The sequence below is a fragment of the Carica papaya genome, chromosome 3, assembly GCF_054855325.1.
Source record: "Carica papaya isolate Zhongbai chromosome 3, ASM5485532v1, whole genome shotgun sequence".
NCBI classification, from domain to species: Eukaryota; Viridiplantae; Streptophyta; class Magnoliopsida; order Brassicales; family Caricaceae; genus Carica; species Carica papaya.
Genome location: NC_142311.1, coordinates 28,689,749 through 28,705,703, shown reverse-complemented (window position 1 = coordinate 28,705,703; position 15,955 = coordinate 28,689,749). Strand labels below are relative to the sequence as shown.

At 44.5% G+C, this 15,955-nt stretch overlaps 14 pseudogenes; all 14 read left to right on the top strand.

Moving 5' to 3' along the window:
• The first annotated feature begins 101 nt into the window (after positions 1-101).
• On the top strand, positions 102-220 carry LOC148267722 (5S ribosomal RNA; annotated as a pseudogene).
• A 202-nt stretch (positions 221-422) lies between these two features.
• On the top strand, positions 423-541 carry LOC148267721 (5S ribosomal RNA; annotated as a pseudogene).
• Positions 542-746: 205 nt separating this feature from the next.
• LOC148267720 (5S ribosomal RNA) lies at positions 747-865 on the top strand (annotated as a pseudogene).
• A 206-nt stretch (positions 866-1,071) lies between these two features.
• LOC148267719 (5S ribosomal RNA) lies at positions 1,072-1,190 on the top strand (annotated as a pseudogene).
• An 852-nt stretch (positions 1,191-2,042) lies between these two features.
• LOC148267718 (5S ribosomal RNA) lies at positions 2,043-2,161 on the top strand (annotated as a pseudogene).
• Positions 2,162-2,228: 67 nt separating this feature from the next.
• On the top strand, positions 2,229-2,346 carry LOC148267717 (5S ribosomal RNA; annotated as a pseudogene).
• A 350-nt stretch (positions 2,347-2,696) lies between these two features.
• Positions 2,697-2,815, top strand: LOC148267716 (5S ribosomal RNA; annotated as a pseudogene).
• A 313-nt stretch (positions 2,816-3,128) lies between these two features.
• Positions 3,129-3,247, top strand: LOC148267715 (5S ribosomal RNA; annotated as a pseudogene).
• Positions 3,248-4,128: 881 nt separating this feature from the next.
• LOC148267714 (5S ribosomal RNA) lies at positions 4,129-4,247 on the top strand (annotated as a pseudogene).
• A 348-nt stretch (positions 4,248-4,595) lies between these two features.
• On the top strand, positions 4,596-4,714 carry LOC148267713 (5S ribosomal RNA; annotated as a pseudogene).
• A 2,855-nt stretch (positions 4,715-7,569) lies between these two features.
• Positions 7,570-7,688, top strand: LOC148267712 (5S ribosomal RNA; annotated as a pseudogene).
• Positions 7,689-8,036: 348 nt separating this feature from the next.
• Positions 8,037-8,155, top strand: LOC148267711 (5S ribosomal RNA; annotated as a pseudogene).
• Positions 8,156-10,193: 2,038 nt separating this feature from the next.
• LOC148267710 (5S ribosomal RNA) lies at positions 10,194-10,312 on the top strand (annotated as a pseudogene).
• Positions 10,313-11,555: 1,243 nt separating this feature from the next.
• LOC148267709 (5S ribosomal RNA) lies at positions 11,556-11,674 on the top strand (annotated as a pseudogene).
• Positions 11,675-15,955: the final 4,281 nt, after the last annotated feature.

Below are 15,955 nucleotides of genomic sequence, written 5' to 3'. Positions count from 1 at the left end.
ATAATAAGAAGCAGAGGTGCAGTGTGCACGCACAAGGAAACAAATGTTGGAAGGGGGAGGGAAGTAGAAGAAGTGTATGTATTTGAAACACGTAATGAAATGGGTGCAATCATACCAGCACTAATGCATCGAATCCCATCAGAACTCTGTAGTTAAGTGTGCTTGGGCAAGAGTAGTACTAAGATGGCTGACCTCCTGTGACGTTATCGTGTTGCACCTATTTTTTTCCAAATGGGGCGTTCGACGTTACGCACGACTAGAATTATGGTCCGCTGGTTTATTCGTGAATGTGAGTCAAGGTGTAGGGGCATTTTACTTGATTGTAGAACGAGAAGAAGAGGTGCAGTGTGCACGCACAAGGAAACAAGTGACGGGAGGGGGAGGGAAGGAGGAGTGTATGTATTTGTAGCGCGTAATGAAATGAGCGCGATCATACCAGCACTAATGCACTGGATCCCATCAGAACTCCGCACTTAAGTGTGCTTGGGCAAGAGTAGTACTAGGATGGGTGACCTCCTCGAAAGTCCTCGTGTTGCACCAATTTTTTACAGATGGAGCGTTCGACGTTACGAGAGACTGGAACTATAGTCTGCTACTTTATTCGCAAATGTGAGTCAAGGCGCTGGGGCATTTTACTTTATATTAGAACGAGAAGCAGAGGTGCAGTATGCACGTGCAAGGAAACAAATGACGGGATTGGGAAGGGAATGAGAAGGAGTGTATGTATTTGCAGCGCGACTTATAATAGGTGCGATCATACCAGCACTAATGCACCGGATCCCATTAGAACTCCGCAGTTAAGTGTGCCTAGGCGAGAGCAGTACTAGGATGGGTGACCTCCTGGGAAGTTCTCGTGTTGCAGTAATTGTTTTGCGAATGGGGAATTCGATGTTATGCACGACTGGAATTATGGTCCACTTGTTTATTCATAAATGTGAGTCAAGACACCGGGGCATTTTACTTGATATTAGAATGAGAAGTAGAGGTGCAGTGTGCACGGGCAAGGAAATAAATGATGGGAGGTGGGAGGGAAGGAGAAGGATTGTATGTATTTGCAACGCGGAATGAAACGGGTGTGATCATATCAGCACTAATGCATCAGATCCCATCAAAACTCCGCAGTTAAATGTGCTTGGGTGAGAGTAGTACTTGGATGGGTGACCTCCTACGAAGTTCTCATGTCGCACCCATTTATTTGGAGATGGGGCATTTGATGTTACACGCGACTAGGACTATGGTCCGCTGGCTTATTCGCAAATGTAAGTCAAGGCGCCGGGACATTTTACTTGATATTAGAACGAGAAGCGGAGGTGCATTGTGCACGCACAAGGAAACAAATGACGAGAGTAAGGAGGAAAGGAGAAGGAGTGTATGTATTTGCAGCACAAAATGAAATGGGTGCGATCATACCAGCACTTATGCACCGGATCCCATCAGAACTACACAATTAAGTGTTTTTATGCTAGAGTAGAACTAGGATGGGTGACCTCTTGGGAAGTCCTCGTGTTGTACCCATTTTTTTACAGATGAGGCGTTCGACATTATACGCGGCTGGAACTATTATCCGCTGGTTTATTCGCAAATGTGAGTCAAGGTACCGGGACATTTTACTTGATATTAGAACGAGAAATAGAGGTGCAGTGTGCACGCACAAGGAAACAAATGACGGAAGGGGGGAGGGAAGGACAAGGAGTGTATGTATTTATAGCACGCAATGAAATGTGTGTGATCATACTAGTACTAATGCACCGAATCCCATCTGAACTCCGCAATTAAGTTTGCTTGGGCGAGACTAGTACTAGGATAGGTGACCTCCTAGGATGTCCTCGTGTTGCACCTATTTTTTTGCAGATAGGGTATTTGATGTTACGCGCGACTGGAACTATGATCCGCTAGTTTATTCGTAAATGTGAGTCAAGGTATTAGAGCATTTTACTTGATATTAGAACAAGAAGCAGAGGTGCAGTGTGCACACACAAGGAATCAAATGAATGGAGGGGGGAAGAAGATGGAATGTATCTATTTGCAGCGCATAATGAAATAGGTGCGATCATACAAGCACTAATGCACCAGATCCTATCAGAAATCCGCAGTTAAGCGTTCTTGTGCGAGAGTAGTACTAGGATGGGTGACCTCCTAGGAAGTCCTCGTGTTGCACCCATTGTTTTATAGAAGGGAGGGGAGAGGGAAGGAGAAGTGGTATATGTATTGGTAGCGCAGAATGGAAGGGGTGCGATCATACCAGCACTAATGCATCGAATCCCATCGAACTTCGTAGTTAAGCGTGCTTGGGTAAGAGTAGTACTAGGATGGGTGACCTCCTGGGAAGTCCTCTTATTGTAGTCGTCTTTTTGCAGATAGGGCATTAAACATTACGCGCAACAAGAGATGCGGTCCACTAGTTCATTCGCTTGCATGATTCGCAGCGTCGGGGCATTTTACTTAATATTTTTTGTGTATTCATTTATATTTCATTAGAAGATAAGAATATTATTACGAGTATCTTACTTAGTAGAACAACAAAAATAGAGGTGCGGCGGGCAATATGTTCATCTGAGTGTTAGTCGAGGTGCTGGGGCATTTCGCTATATATTAGAACTAAAAGCAGAGGTGTGGTGTGCGCGCACAGTAAAACAAATGACGGGATTGGTGAGGGAAGGAGAAGGAGTATATGTATTTGCAGTGTGGAATGGAAGTGGTGCAATCATACCAGCACTAATTCACAAGATCCCATCAGAACTTCGCAGTTAAGCGTTCTTGGGCGAGAGTAGTACTTGGATGGGTGACCTCCTGGAAAGGCCTCGCGTTGTACCCGTCTTTTTGCAGATGGGGCAGTAAACATTATGCAGGACCGGATCCATGGTCTACAGGTTCATTCGCAAACGTGAGTAGTGGCACCCAGATATCTTTGTTAATATTTTTGTGCATTCATTTATAGTCCACCACGTGATAAGATTGTTCTTACGAGAAGGAGTATATGTTCATCTGAGTGTTAGTCGAGGTGCTGAGGCATTTCGCTATATATTAGAACTAAAAGCAGAGGTGTGGTGTGCGCGGACAGTAAAACAAATGACGGGATTGGTGAGGGAAGGAGAAGGAGTATATGTATTTGCAGTGTGGAATGGAAGTGGTGCAATCATACCAGCACTAATTCACAAGATCCCATCAGAACTTCGCAGTTAAGCGTTCTTGGGCGAGAGTAGTACTTGGATGGGTGACCTCCTGGAAAGGCCTCGCGTTGTACCCGTCTTTTTGCAGATGGGGCAGTAAACATTATGCAGGACCGGATCCATGGTCTACAAGTTCATTTGCAAATGTGAGTAGCGGCACTCGGATATCGTTGTTAATATTTTTGCGCATTCATTTATAGTCCACCATGTGATAAGATTGTTCTTACGAGTATCTTACAAAATATAACAACGAAAACAGAAGTGTAGCGAGTGGTCCGTTCATCTGGGCGTGAGTCGAGCGTATCTTACATAGTAAGACAACAAAAATACAGGTGTGACGGGCAGTTCATTCATATAGGTGTCAGTTGAGGCACCAGGTCATTTTGATTGATATTAGAACTAGAAATAGAGGTGCGGTGGGCACGCACAACGAAACAAATGACGGGAGGGAAGAGGGATGGAGAAGGGATATATGTATTTGAATCACAGAATGAAACTGGTGCGATCATATCAGCACTAATACACCAAATCCCATTAGAACTCCACTGATAGGGGTGTTTGGGCGAGAGTAGTACTAGGATTGGTGACCTCCTTAGAAGTCCCAGTATTGCACCTGTCTTTTTATAGATATAGCGTTAAATGTTACGTGCGATAGGGAGCTGTGGTGTACCGGTTCATTTGCCAGCATGAGTCATGGTGTAAAGGCATTTTTGTTTAATATTTTTAGTGCATTCATTTATAGTCCACCGCATGATAAGACGATCATTACGAGCATCTTAATTAGTAGAACAACAAAAATAGAGGTACGACGGGCGGTCCATTCATTTGGGCATCTGTCGAGAAATTCTACTTGATATTAGAACTAGAAGCAGAGGTGCGGTGTGTGCGCAGCAAAACAAATGACGGGAGGGGAGAGAGCAGGAAAAGAGGCATATGTATTTGCGGCGCAAACAAGAAAGGGTGTGATCATACCAACACTAGTTCACGGGATCCCATCAGAACTCCAAAGTTATGCGTGTTTGGGCGAGAGTAGTACTAGGATGGGTGACCTCCTAGGAGGTCCTCGTGTTGCATCCTTCTATTTACAGAAGGGGCGTTAAATGTTACGCGAGACCGGAGCAACGGCCTGGCGGTTCATTCGCAAATGTGAGTCACGGCGCCAGGACATTTTGTTTAAATTTTTTTACACATTTAATTAAAGCCCATCACGTGATAAGATTGTCATTACGAGTATCTTAAATTGTAGAACAACAAAAAATGAGGTGCCACGAGCGATCCATTAATATGGGCATGAGTCGAAGCGCCGGGGCATTCCACTAGATGTTAGAACCAAAAGCAGAGGTGAGGTGCGTGCACAGCGAGACAAATAATGGGAGGGGAGAGGGAAGGAGAAGGGACATATGTATTTACAGCGAAAACAAAAAATGGTGCGATCATACCAGCATTAGTTCACCGGATCCCATCAGAACTCCGCAATTAAGCATGCTTGGGCGAGAGTAGTAATAGGATGGGTGACCTTCTTGGAAGTTCTCGTGTTGCACCCTTCTTTTTGTAGACAGGACATTAAACGTTACGTGGGACCGGAGTGACGTCTGCCGGTTCATTCGCAAACGTGAGTCACAGTGCTGGGGCATTTTACTTAATATCTTTTGCCCATTCAACTCAAGCCCATCAAGTGATGAGAGTGTCATTGTGAGCATCTTATATAATAGAACAACGAAAAACATGGTGCGGCGGGTGTTCCGTTCATATGGGCATGAGTCGAGGCGTCGGGGTATTTCACTTGATATTAGAACTAGAAACAAAGGTGAAGTGCGTGAACATCGAAATAAATGACAGGAGAGGAGAGTAAAGTAGAAGGGGTATACAAACTAAAATTGGTGTGATCATACCAGCACTAATTCACTAGATCCCATCAAAACTCCATAGTTAAGCGTACTTGGGCGGGAGTAGTACTTGGATTGGTGACCTCTTGGGATGTCCTTGTATTGTATCCTTCTTTTCGCAGACGGGGCGTTAAACCTTATGGCGCCGGAGCATTTTGCTTAATATTATTCATGCATTCAATTATATCCCACCACGTGATAAGAGTATTATTACGAGTATCTTACATAGTAGAACAATGAAAACAGAGGTGCGGCGAGCGATCCGTTCATCTGGGCATGGCCGAGGCATTTTGCTTGATATTAAAACTAGAAACAGAGATGAGGTGTGCGTGTATAGTGATACAAATGATCGGAGGGGGGGAGGGAAGGCGAAGGGGCACATGCATTTGTAGCAGGGAATGGGACGAGCACGATTAGTCCAGTACTAATGCACTGAATCCCATAAGAACTCTACAGTTAAGTGTCCTTTGAATCCCACTGAATCCTTGTGTTGCACCTGTCTTTTTTCAGATGGAGCATTAAGCATTACGCACGACCAGAGACACAGTCCATTGGTTCATTCGCTGGCGTGAGTCTTGGCACAATTAATTTATAGTCCACCACGTGATAAGAATGTCATTACGACCAGGTTACATAGTAGAATAATAAAAAATGAGGTGCGGTGGATGGTCTGTTCATCTATGCGTGAGTCGAGCCGCTGGGGCATTTCGCTTGATATTAGAATTAGAAGCAGAGGTGCGAGGTGCCCGCACAGCAAAAAAAATGATGGGAGGGGGTGGGGGGGAAGGAGAAGAGGTATATGTATTTGCAGCGCAAAATGGAATAGGTGCGATCATACCAACACTAATTCACTGAATCCCATCAGAACTCCGTAGTTAAGCATTTTTGGGCGAGAGTAGTACTAGGATGGGTGACTTCCCGGGAAGTCCTCGGAGCGACGGTCTATCGGTTCATTCACAAACATGAGTCACGACACTGGGGCATTTTGCCTAATATTTTTGTGCATTCAATTGAAGCCCATCACGTGATAAGAGTATTATTACAAGTATCTTACATAGTAGAACAATGAAAATATAAGTGCGGCAGACGATCTATTCATATGGGCGTGAGTCGAGGCGCTGGGGCATTTCGCTTGATATTAGAACTAGAAGTAGAGGTGAGGGATCTGCGTACACCGAAACAAATGACGAGAGGGGGGAGCGAAGGAGAAGGGGCACATGCATTTGTAGCACGGAATGGGATTGATGCGATCAGACCAACACTAATGCATCGAATCCCATAAGAACTCTACAGTTAAGTGCCCTTTGGTGAGAGTAGTACTAAGATTGTTGACCTCTTGAAAAGTCCTCGTGTTACACCCGTTTTTTTGCACATGAGGCATTAAACGTTATGTGTGACAAGAATCGCGGTCCGTCGGTTCATTCTCAAACGTGAGTCGTGATGTTAGGGCATTTTACTTAATTTCTTTCGTGCATTCATTTCATCTGAGCGTGAGTCGAGCCACTGGGCATTTTGTTTGATATTAGAATTAGAAGCAAAGGTGCAAGGTGCACGCATAGTGAGAAAAATGATGGGAGTGGGGAGGGAATGAGAAGGGGTATATGTATTTGCAGCACGACATGGAACGGGTGCGATCATAACAGCACTAATTAACCAGATCCTATCAGAACTTTGCAGTTAAGTGTATTTGGGCGAGAGTAGTACTAAGATGGTTGACCTCTTGAAAAGTCCTCGTGTTGCACCTTTTATTTTTGCACACGAGGCACTAAACGTTACGCGCCACCGGAACCACGGTTCGTCAGTTAATTTGCAAACGTGAGTCGCGGTGTCAAGGCATTTTGCTTAATATTTTTCGTGTATTCATTTATAGTCCACCACGTTATAAGAGTCTCATTACGAGCATTTTACATAGTAGAACAACGAAAAATGAGGTGCGGTGGGCAGTCTATTCATCTAGGTGTGAGTCGAGCCATCGGGGCATTTCACTTGATATTAGATTTAGAAGAAGAGGTGCGGGGTGCGCGCACAACAAATAAATGATGGGAAGGGGGAGGGAAGGAGAAAGGGTATATGTATTTGCAGCGTGAAATAGAACACGTGCGATCATACTAGCACTAATTCTTCGAATCCCATCAGAAGTTCGCAGTTAAGCTTTTTTGGGCAAAAGTAGCTCTAGGATGGGTGACTTCCTGGGAAGTCCTTGTGTTGTACCCTTCTTTTTACAGACAGGGGTTAAACGTTGCGCTCGGCGTCGGGGCATTTTTCTTAATATTTTTTGTGCATTCAATTAAAGCCCATCACGTGATAAGACTATTATTACAAGCATCTTAAATAGTAGGACTACGAAAAATGAGGTGTGGCAGGTGATCCGTTCATATGGGCATGAGTCGAGGTGCTGGGGCATTTTGCTTGATTTAGAAGAAGAAGAGGTGAGGTGCGCGCATAGCGTAATAAATTATGGGAAGAGAGAGTGAAGGAGAAGGGGTATATGTATTTGCGGCACAAACAAGAACGGGTGCGATCATACCAGCACTAGTTAACCAGATTCTATTAGAACTTCGCAGTTAAACATGTTTGGGCGAGAGTAGTACTAGGATGGGTGATCTCCTGGGAAGTCCTCGTGTTGCACTCTTCTTTTTGCAAACAGGGCATTAAACATTCCATGAGACCGGAGCGACGGTCTGCCGATTCATTTACAAACGTGAGTCAGGGCACTGGGGTATTTTGCTTACTATTTTTTCAACACTCAATCGAAGCCCATCACGTGATAATTGTATCATTGTGAGCATCTTAAAAAGTAGAACAAGAAAAAATGAGGTGAGGCGGGCGATCCATTCATTTGGGCATGTGTCGAGGCATCGGGGCATTTCGATTAATATTAAAACTAGAAGGAGAGGTGAGGTGCGCGCACACCGAAACAAATGACAGTAAGGGAGAGGGAAGGAGAAGGGGCATATGTATTTGCGGCACAAATAAAAAAGGGTGCGATCATACCAGCAATAATTCACCGGATCCCATTAGAACTCTGCAGTTATGCGTGTTTGGGCGAGAGTAGTACAAGGATGGGTGACCTCCTAGAAAGTCCTTGTGTTGCACCCTTACGAAGAACAAGGTGCGGTGGGCGATCCGTTCATATGGGCATGAGTCGAGGTGCCTGGGCATTTCGCTTGATATTAGAAATAAAAGCTGAGGTGAGGTGTGCGCACAGAGAAACAAATGACGGGAGGGGAGAGTGAAGGATAAGGGGTATATGTATTTGCGGCGCAAACTAGAACGGGTGCGATCATACCAGCACTAGTTAACCAGATTCTATTAGAACTTCGCAGTTAAACATGTTTGGGCGAGAGTAGTACTAGAATGGGTGACCTCCTCGGAAGTCCTCGTGTTGCACAAGTCTTTGTGCAAATGGGGCGTTAAACGTTACGTGGGACTAGAGTGACGGTTCACTGGTTCATTTGCAAATGTGAGTCACAGGGCCAGAGCATTTTGCTCAATATTTTTTGCGCATTCAATTAAAACCCATCATGTGATAAGAGTTTCATTGCGAGCACCTTACATAATAGAATAACAAAAAACGAGGTGCGGTGGGCGATCCGTTCATATAGATATGAGTCGAGGCACCAGGCCTTTTCAGTTAATATTAGAACTAGAAGAAGAGGTGAGGTGCGCGCATAGCGAATCAAATGACGGGATGGGAGAGGGAAGTAGAAGGGGCATATGTATTTGCGGCGGAAATGAGAAAGGGTGCGATCATACCAGCACTAGTTCACCGGATCCCATAAAAAATCTACAGTAATGCGTGCTTGGGCGAGAGTAGTACTAGGATTGGTGATCTCCTAGGAAGCCCTCATGTTGCATCCTTCTTTTTGCAGACTGAGCGTTAAACGTTACGCGGGACTAGAGCGATGGTCTGCTAGTTCATTCGCAAATGTTAGTCACGACGACGGGACATTTTGTTTAATATTTTTTATGTATTCAATTAAAGCCCATCACGTGATAAGAGTGTCTTTGCGAGCATATTGCATAGTACAACAACGAAAAATGAGGTACGACACTATCCATTCATATTGGCATGAGTCGAGGCACCGGGATATTTCACTTGATATTAAAATTAGATGTAGAGGTGAGGTGTGCGCACAGCGAAACAAATGACGGGAGGGGAGAAGGAAGGATAAGGGGTATATGTACTTATAGCTCAAACTAGAACAGGTGTGATCATACTAGCACTAGTTCACCAGATCCCATCAGAACTCCGCAGTTTAGCATGCTTGGGTGAGAGTTGTACTAAGATCGATGATCTGCTGGGAAGTTCTTGTGTTGCACCCTTCTTTTTAAAGATGGGGCAAATGTTACGTGGGACCGGAGCGACGGTCTACTTATTCATTCACAAACGTGAGTCACGGTGCTGGGGCATTTTGCTTAATATTTTTTGCGCATTCAATTAGTGGTCATCACGTGATAAGAGTGTTATTGCGAGTATCTTACATAGTAGAACAACAAAAACAGAAGCGCGGCAGACGATCCTTTCATATGGGCATGAGTCGAGGCACCGGGCATTTTGTTTGATATTAGAACTAGAAGCAGAGGTGAGGTGTGCAAGTACAGCGAAACAAATGAAGGGAGGGGGGAGGGAAGGAGAAAGGGCACATGGATTTGTAGTGGGGAATGGGACGAGTGTGACAAGACCAGCACTAATGCACCGAATCCCATAGGAACTCTGTAGTTAAATGTCCTTTGGTGAGAGTAGTACTAAGATGGTTGACCTCTTGGAAAGTCCTCGTGTTGCACCTGTTTTTTTGCACACGAGGCAATGGACCGTTACACGCGATCGGAACCACGGTCAATCAGTTCATTTTGAAATGTTAGTCACGGTGTCAGGCCATTTTGCTTAATATTTTTTGTACATTCATTTATAGTTCACCACGTGATAAGAGTATCCTTACAAGTATCTTACATAGTAGAAAAATGAAAATTGAGCTGCTGTGCGATCCGTTTATATGGGCATGAGTCGAGACACGGGGCATTTCGCTTGATATTAGAACTAGAAGAAGAGATGAGGTGCACGCACAGTAAAACAAAAAACGGGAGGGGGGAGGGAAGGAGAAGGGGTATACGTCTTTGCGGCGTAAACTAGAATGGGAGTGATTATACCAGCACTAGTTCACTAGATCCCATCAGAACTCCGCAGTTAAGTATGCTTGGGCGAGAGTAGTACTAGGATGGTTGACCTACTAAGAAGTCCTCATGTTGCACCCTTTTTTTTACAGACAGGGCACTAAACGTTACATGTGACCGGAGCGACAGTCCGCCAGTTCATTCTCAAACGTGAGTCACAGTGCCAGGGCATTTTGCTTAATATTTTTTGCAAATTCAATTAAAACCTATCACGTGATAAGAGTATCATTATAAGTATCGTATATAGTAAAAAAAATGAAAAACGAGGTACAGCGGGCGATCCGTTCATATGGACATGAGTCGAGGCACCGAGGCATTTCACTTGATAGTAGAACTAGAAGTAGAGGTGAGGTGCGTGCCCAGCGAAACAAATGACAGGAGGGGAAAGGGAAGGAGAAGGGGAATATGTATTTGCAGCACAAACTAGAACGTGTGCGATCATGCCAGCACTATTTCCCCGAATTCCGTTAGAGCTCCACAGTTAAGCGTGCTTGATCGATAGTAGTACTAAGATGGGTGACCCCCTGGGAAGTCCTCGTGTTGCGCTATTCGTTTTACAGACAGGGCATTAAACGTTACGCAGGATTGGAGCGACAGTCTGCCGGTTCATTAGCAAGCTGAGTCACAGCGCTGGGGCATTTTGCTTAATATTTTTCACGCATTCAATTAAAGCCCATCACGTAATAAGAATGTCATTTCGAGTATCTTACGTAGTAGAACAACGAAAAATGAAGTACGGCGGGCTGTCCGTTCATATGGGCATGAGTCAAGGTACCAGCATTTCGCTTGATATCAGACCTAGAAGCACAGGTGAGGCGCGCGCACAACGAAATAAATGATGGGAGGGGAGAGGGAAGGAGATGCGATCATACCACCTCTAGTTCACTGGATCCCATCAGAACTTCTCAGTTAAGCGTGCTTGAGCGAGAGAGTACTAAGATGGGTGACCTCCCTGGAAGTCCTCGTGTTACACCCTTCTTTTTGAACACGGTCTGTTAAACGTTACGTGGGACCAGAGCTATGGTCCACGGGTTCATTCGTAAAAGAGAGTCACGACACCGGGGAATTTCGCTTAATATTTTTTGCGCATTCAATTAAATCCCATATCGTGATAAGAGTATCATTGCGAGTATCATACATAATAGAACAACGAAAAATGAGGTGCTGCAGGCGATCCGTCCATATGGGCATGAGTCGATGTGCTGGGACATTTTGCTTGATATTAGAACTAGAAGCAGAGGTGAGTTGCGCACACAACGAAACAAATGACGGGAGGGGAAAGGGAAGGAGAAGGGGTATATGTATTTGCTGCGCAAATTAGTACGAGTGCGATCATACCAGCACTAGTTCGCCAGATCCCATCATAACTCTGTAGTTAAGCGTGCTTGGGCGAGAGTAGTACTAGGATGGGTGATCTCCTGGGAAGTTCTCGTGTTGCACCCTTCTTTTTGCAGACGGGGCGTTAAATTTTATGCAGGACCAAAGCGACGGTTCGTTGGTTCATTCGCAAACGTGAGTCACGGCGTCGAGGCATTTTGCTTAAATTTTTGCATGTATTCAATTAAAACCTATCACGTAATAAGAGTGTTATTACGAATATCTTACATAATAGAACAACAAAAACAGAGGTGCCACGGACGATCCGTTCATATGGGCATGAGTCGAGGCACCGGTGCATTTCGCTTGATATTAGAACTAGAAAAAAACGTGCGGTGTGCGTGCATAGTGAAATAAATGACAAGAGGGGGGAGGGAAGGAGAAGGGATATATATATTTAGAGCACAAATTAGAATATGTTTGATCATACCATCACTAATTCACTGGATCTCATTAAAACTTCACGGTTAAGAGTGTTTGGGCGGGAATAGTACTAGGATGGGTGAACTCTAAGGAAGTCCTCATGTTGCACCCTTCTTTTTGCAGACAGGGCGTTAAACATTATGCGGGACCAGAGCAACAGTCTGCAGGTTTATTCGCAAACGTGAGTCATGGCGCCGGGGCATTTTGCTTAATATTATTCATCCATTCAATTATAACCCACCACGTGATAAGAGTGTTATTACGAGTATCTCACATAGTAGAACAATGAAAATAGAGGTGCAGCGGGCGATCCATTCATTTAGGCATAAGTCAAGGCGTCAGGGCATTTTGCTTGATATTAAAACTAGAACAGAGGTGAGGTGTTTGTGTACAGTAATATAAATGATCGGAGCGGGGAGGGATACCGAAGTGGCACATGCATTTATAGCGGGGAATGGGACGGGCACGATCAATCCAACACTAATGCACTGAATTTCATAAGAACTCTATAGTTAAGTGTCCTTGGAATCCCACTGAATCCTCGTGTTGTACCCGTATTTTTTTGGATGGAGCATTAAAAATTAGGCGTGACCGGAGATGCGATCCACCGGTTCATTCGCTGGTATGAGTCTTGGCACCATGGCTTTTTGCTTCATATTTTTCGTGCATTCATTTATAGTCCACCACATGATAAGAGTGTCATTACGAGTAGCTTAGATAACATAATAAAAAAAAATGAGGTATGGCGGACGGTCCATTTATCTAGGCACGAGTCGAGTCACCAGAGCATTTCCCTTAATATTAGAATTAGAAACAATGGTGGGAGTGTCCGAACAATGAAAAAAATGACGGGAGGGGAGAGGGAAAGAGAAGGGGTATATCTATTTACAGCGCGAAATGGAACGAGTGTGATCATACCAGCACTAATTCACAAGATCTCATCAGAAATCTGCAATCAACATTTTTGGGTGAGAGTAGTACTAGGATGGGTGACCTCATGGGAAGTCCTCGTGTTGCACCCTTCTTTTTGCAAACAAGGCGTTAAACGTTACACAGGACCGAAGCGACGATCCGCCAGTTCATTTGCAAACGTGAGTCACGGTGCCGGGGCATTTTGCTTTATATTTTTCGTGCATTCAATTAAAGCCCATCCCATGATAAGAATGTTATCACGAGTATCTTACATAATAGAACAACAAAAACAGAGGTGCGGTAGGCGATCTGTTCATATGGACATGAGTTGAGGCGCCGAGGCATTTCGCTTTATATTAGAACTAAAAGCAGAGGTGAGGTGTGCGCACACAGCAAAATAAATGACGGGAGGGGGGGGGAAGGAGAAGGGGCACATGCATTTGTAGTGCAAATGGAATGGGTGCAATAATACCAGCACTAATGCATCGAATCTCATAAGAACTCTGCAGTTAGGTGTCCTTGGGTGAGAGTAGTACTAAGATGGTCGACCTCTTGGAAAGTCCTCGTGTTAGACCTATTTTTGTTCAAAAAAGGAAATAAATGTTACACGCGACAAGTACCACAGTTTATCGGTTCATTCGTAAATGTGAGTCACGGCATCAGAGCATTTTGCTTAATATTTTTTGTGCATTCAATTAAAGCCTATCACATGATAAGAGTGTTATTACGAGTATCTTAAATAGTAGAATAATGAAAATAGAAGTGCGGCGAGTGATCCATTCATATGGGCATGAGTCTAGGCCCTGGAGCATTTCGCTTGATATTAGAACTAGAAGCAGAGGTGAGGTGTACGCGCACAGCGAAACAAATGATGGGAGGGGGGAGGGAAGGAGAAGGGGCACATGCATTTGTAGCGCAAATGGGACAGGTACGATAATACCAGCACTAATGCACCGAATCCCATAAGAACTCTGCAGTTAAGTGTCCTTGGGTGAGAGTAGTACTAAGATGGTTGACCTCTTGGAATGTCCTCGTGTTATACCTATTTTTTTGCACACGAGGCAATAAACATTACGCGCGACTAAAACCACGGTTTGTCGGTTCATTCGCAAAAGTGAGTCGCGGCATCTAGGCATTTTGCTTGATATTAGAATTAGAAGCGGAGGTGTGGGGTGCGCGAATAGTGAAAAAAATAATGGGGGGAGGGAAAGAGAAGGGGTATATATATTTGCAATGCGAAGTGAAATGGGTGCGATCATACCAGCACTAATTCATCGAATCCCATCAGAACTCCACAGTTAAGCATTTTTGGGCGAGAGCAGCACTAGGATGGGTGACTTCCTGGGAAGTCCTCATGTTGTACCGTTCTTTTTACTGATAGAGCATTAAACGTTGTGCTCGGCGTTGGGGTATTTTGTTTAATAATTTTTGTGCATTCAATTAAAACCCATCACGTGATAAGAATATTATTACGAGTATCTTACATAGCAGAAGAACAAAAACAGAGGTGCGGCAGGCGATCCGTTCATATAGGCATGAGTCGACTTACCAGGGCATTTCGTTTGATATTAGAACTACAAGCAGAGGTGAGGTGTGCATGCACAGCTAAACAAATGACAGGAGGGGGGAAGGAAGGAGAAGGGATATATGTATTTGCGGCGTTAACTGGAACCGGTGCGATCATACCAGCACTAATTCACCTAATCCCATCATAACTCCGCAGTTAAGCGTACTTGGGCGAGTGTAGTACTAAGATGGGTGACTTCTTAGGAAGTTCTCATGTTGCATCCATCTTTTTATAGACGGGGCGTTAAACGTTATGCGGGACCGGAGCGACAATCTATCGGTTCACTCGCAAATGTGAGTCACGGTGCCATGGCATTTTGCTTAATATTTTTCATGCTTTTAATTAAAGCCCATCACGTGATAAGAGTGTTATTACGAGTATCTTACATTGTAGAACAACTAAAACAAAGGTGCGGCCGATGATCCGTTCATATGGGCACGAGTTGAGGCGTCGGAGTATTTTGCTTGATATTAGAACTAGAAGCAGAGGTGAGGTGTGTGCGCATAGCGAAAGAAATGATGGGAGGGGGGAGGAAAGGAGAAGAGGTATATGTATTTCCAGCGCAAACTAGAACAGGTGCGATAATATCAGCACTAATTCCCTGGATCCCATCAGAATTTTGCAGTTAAGTGTGCTTGGGCGAGAGCAATTCTAAGGTGGGTGACTTCCTGGGAAGTTCTCGTGTTGCACCCATATTTTTACATACAGGGCGTTAAACGTTACGCAGGACCTGATCGACAGTTCGCCGGTTCATTCGCAGACGTGAGTCATGGCACCAGGGCATTTGCTTAATATTTTTTGTGCATTCAATTAAACCCCATCACGTGATAAGAGTGTTATTACGAGTATCTTACGTAGTAGAACAACGAAAACAGAGGTACGGCGGGTGATCCGCTCATATGGACATGAGTCGAGGTACTGGGGTATTTTTCTTGATATTATAACTAGAAGCAGAGGTGAGCTGTGCACGTAGAGTGGATTTAGACGGGTGCGATCAGACTAGCACTAATGCACTGAATCCCATAAGAACTCTGCAGTTAACTGTCCTTTAGTGAGAGTAGTACTAAGATGGTTGACCTCTTGGAAAGTCCTCGTGTTGCACTTGTTTCTTTACACACAAGGAATTAAACGTTACACGCGACAGGAACCACGGTCCGTCGGTTCATTCGCAAACATAATTATCGGTGTCAGGGCATTTTACTTAATATTTTTTGTACATTTATTTAAAGTCCACCACGTTATAAGAGTCTCATTACGAGCATCTTACATAGTGTGACAACGAAAAATGAGGCGCGGCGGGCGGTCATTTCGTCTGGGTGAGTTGAGCCGCGAAGGCATTTTGCTTGATATTAGAAATAGAAGCAGAGGTACGGGGTGCGGGGTGCGCACACAGCAAAACAAATGACAGGAAGGTGGAGGGAAGGAAAAGGGATATATGTATTTAT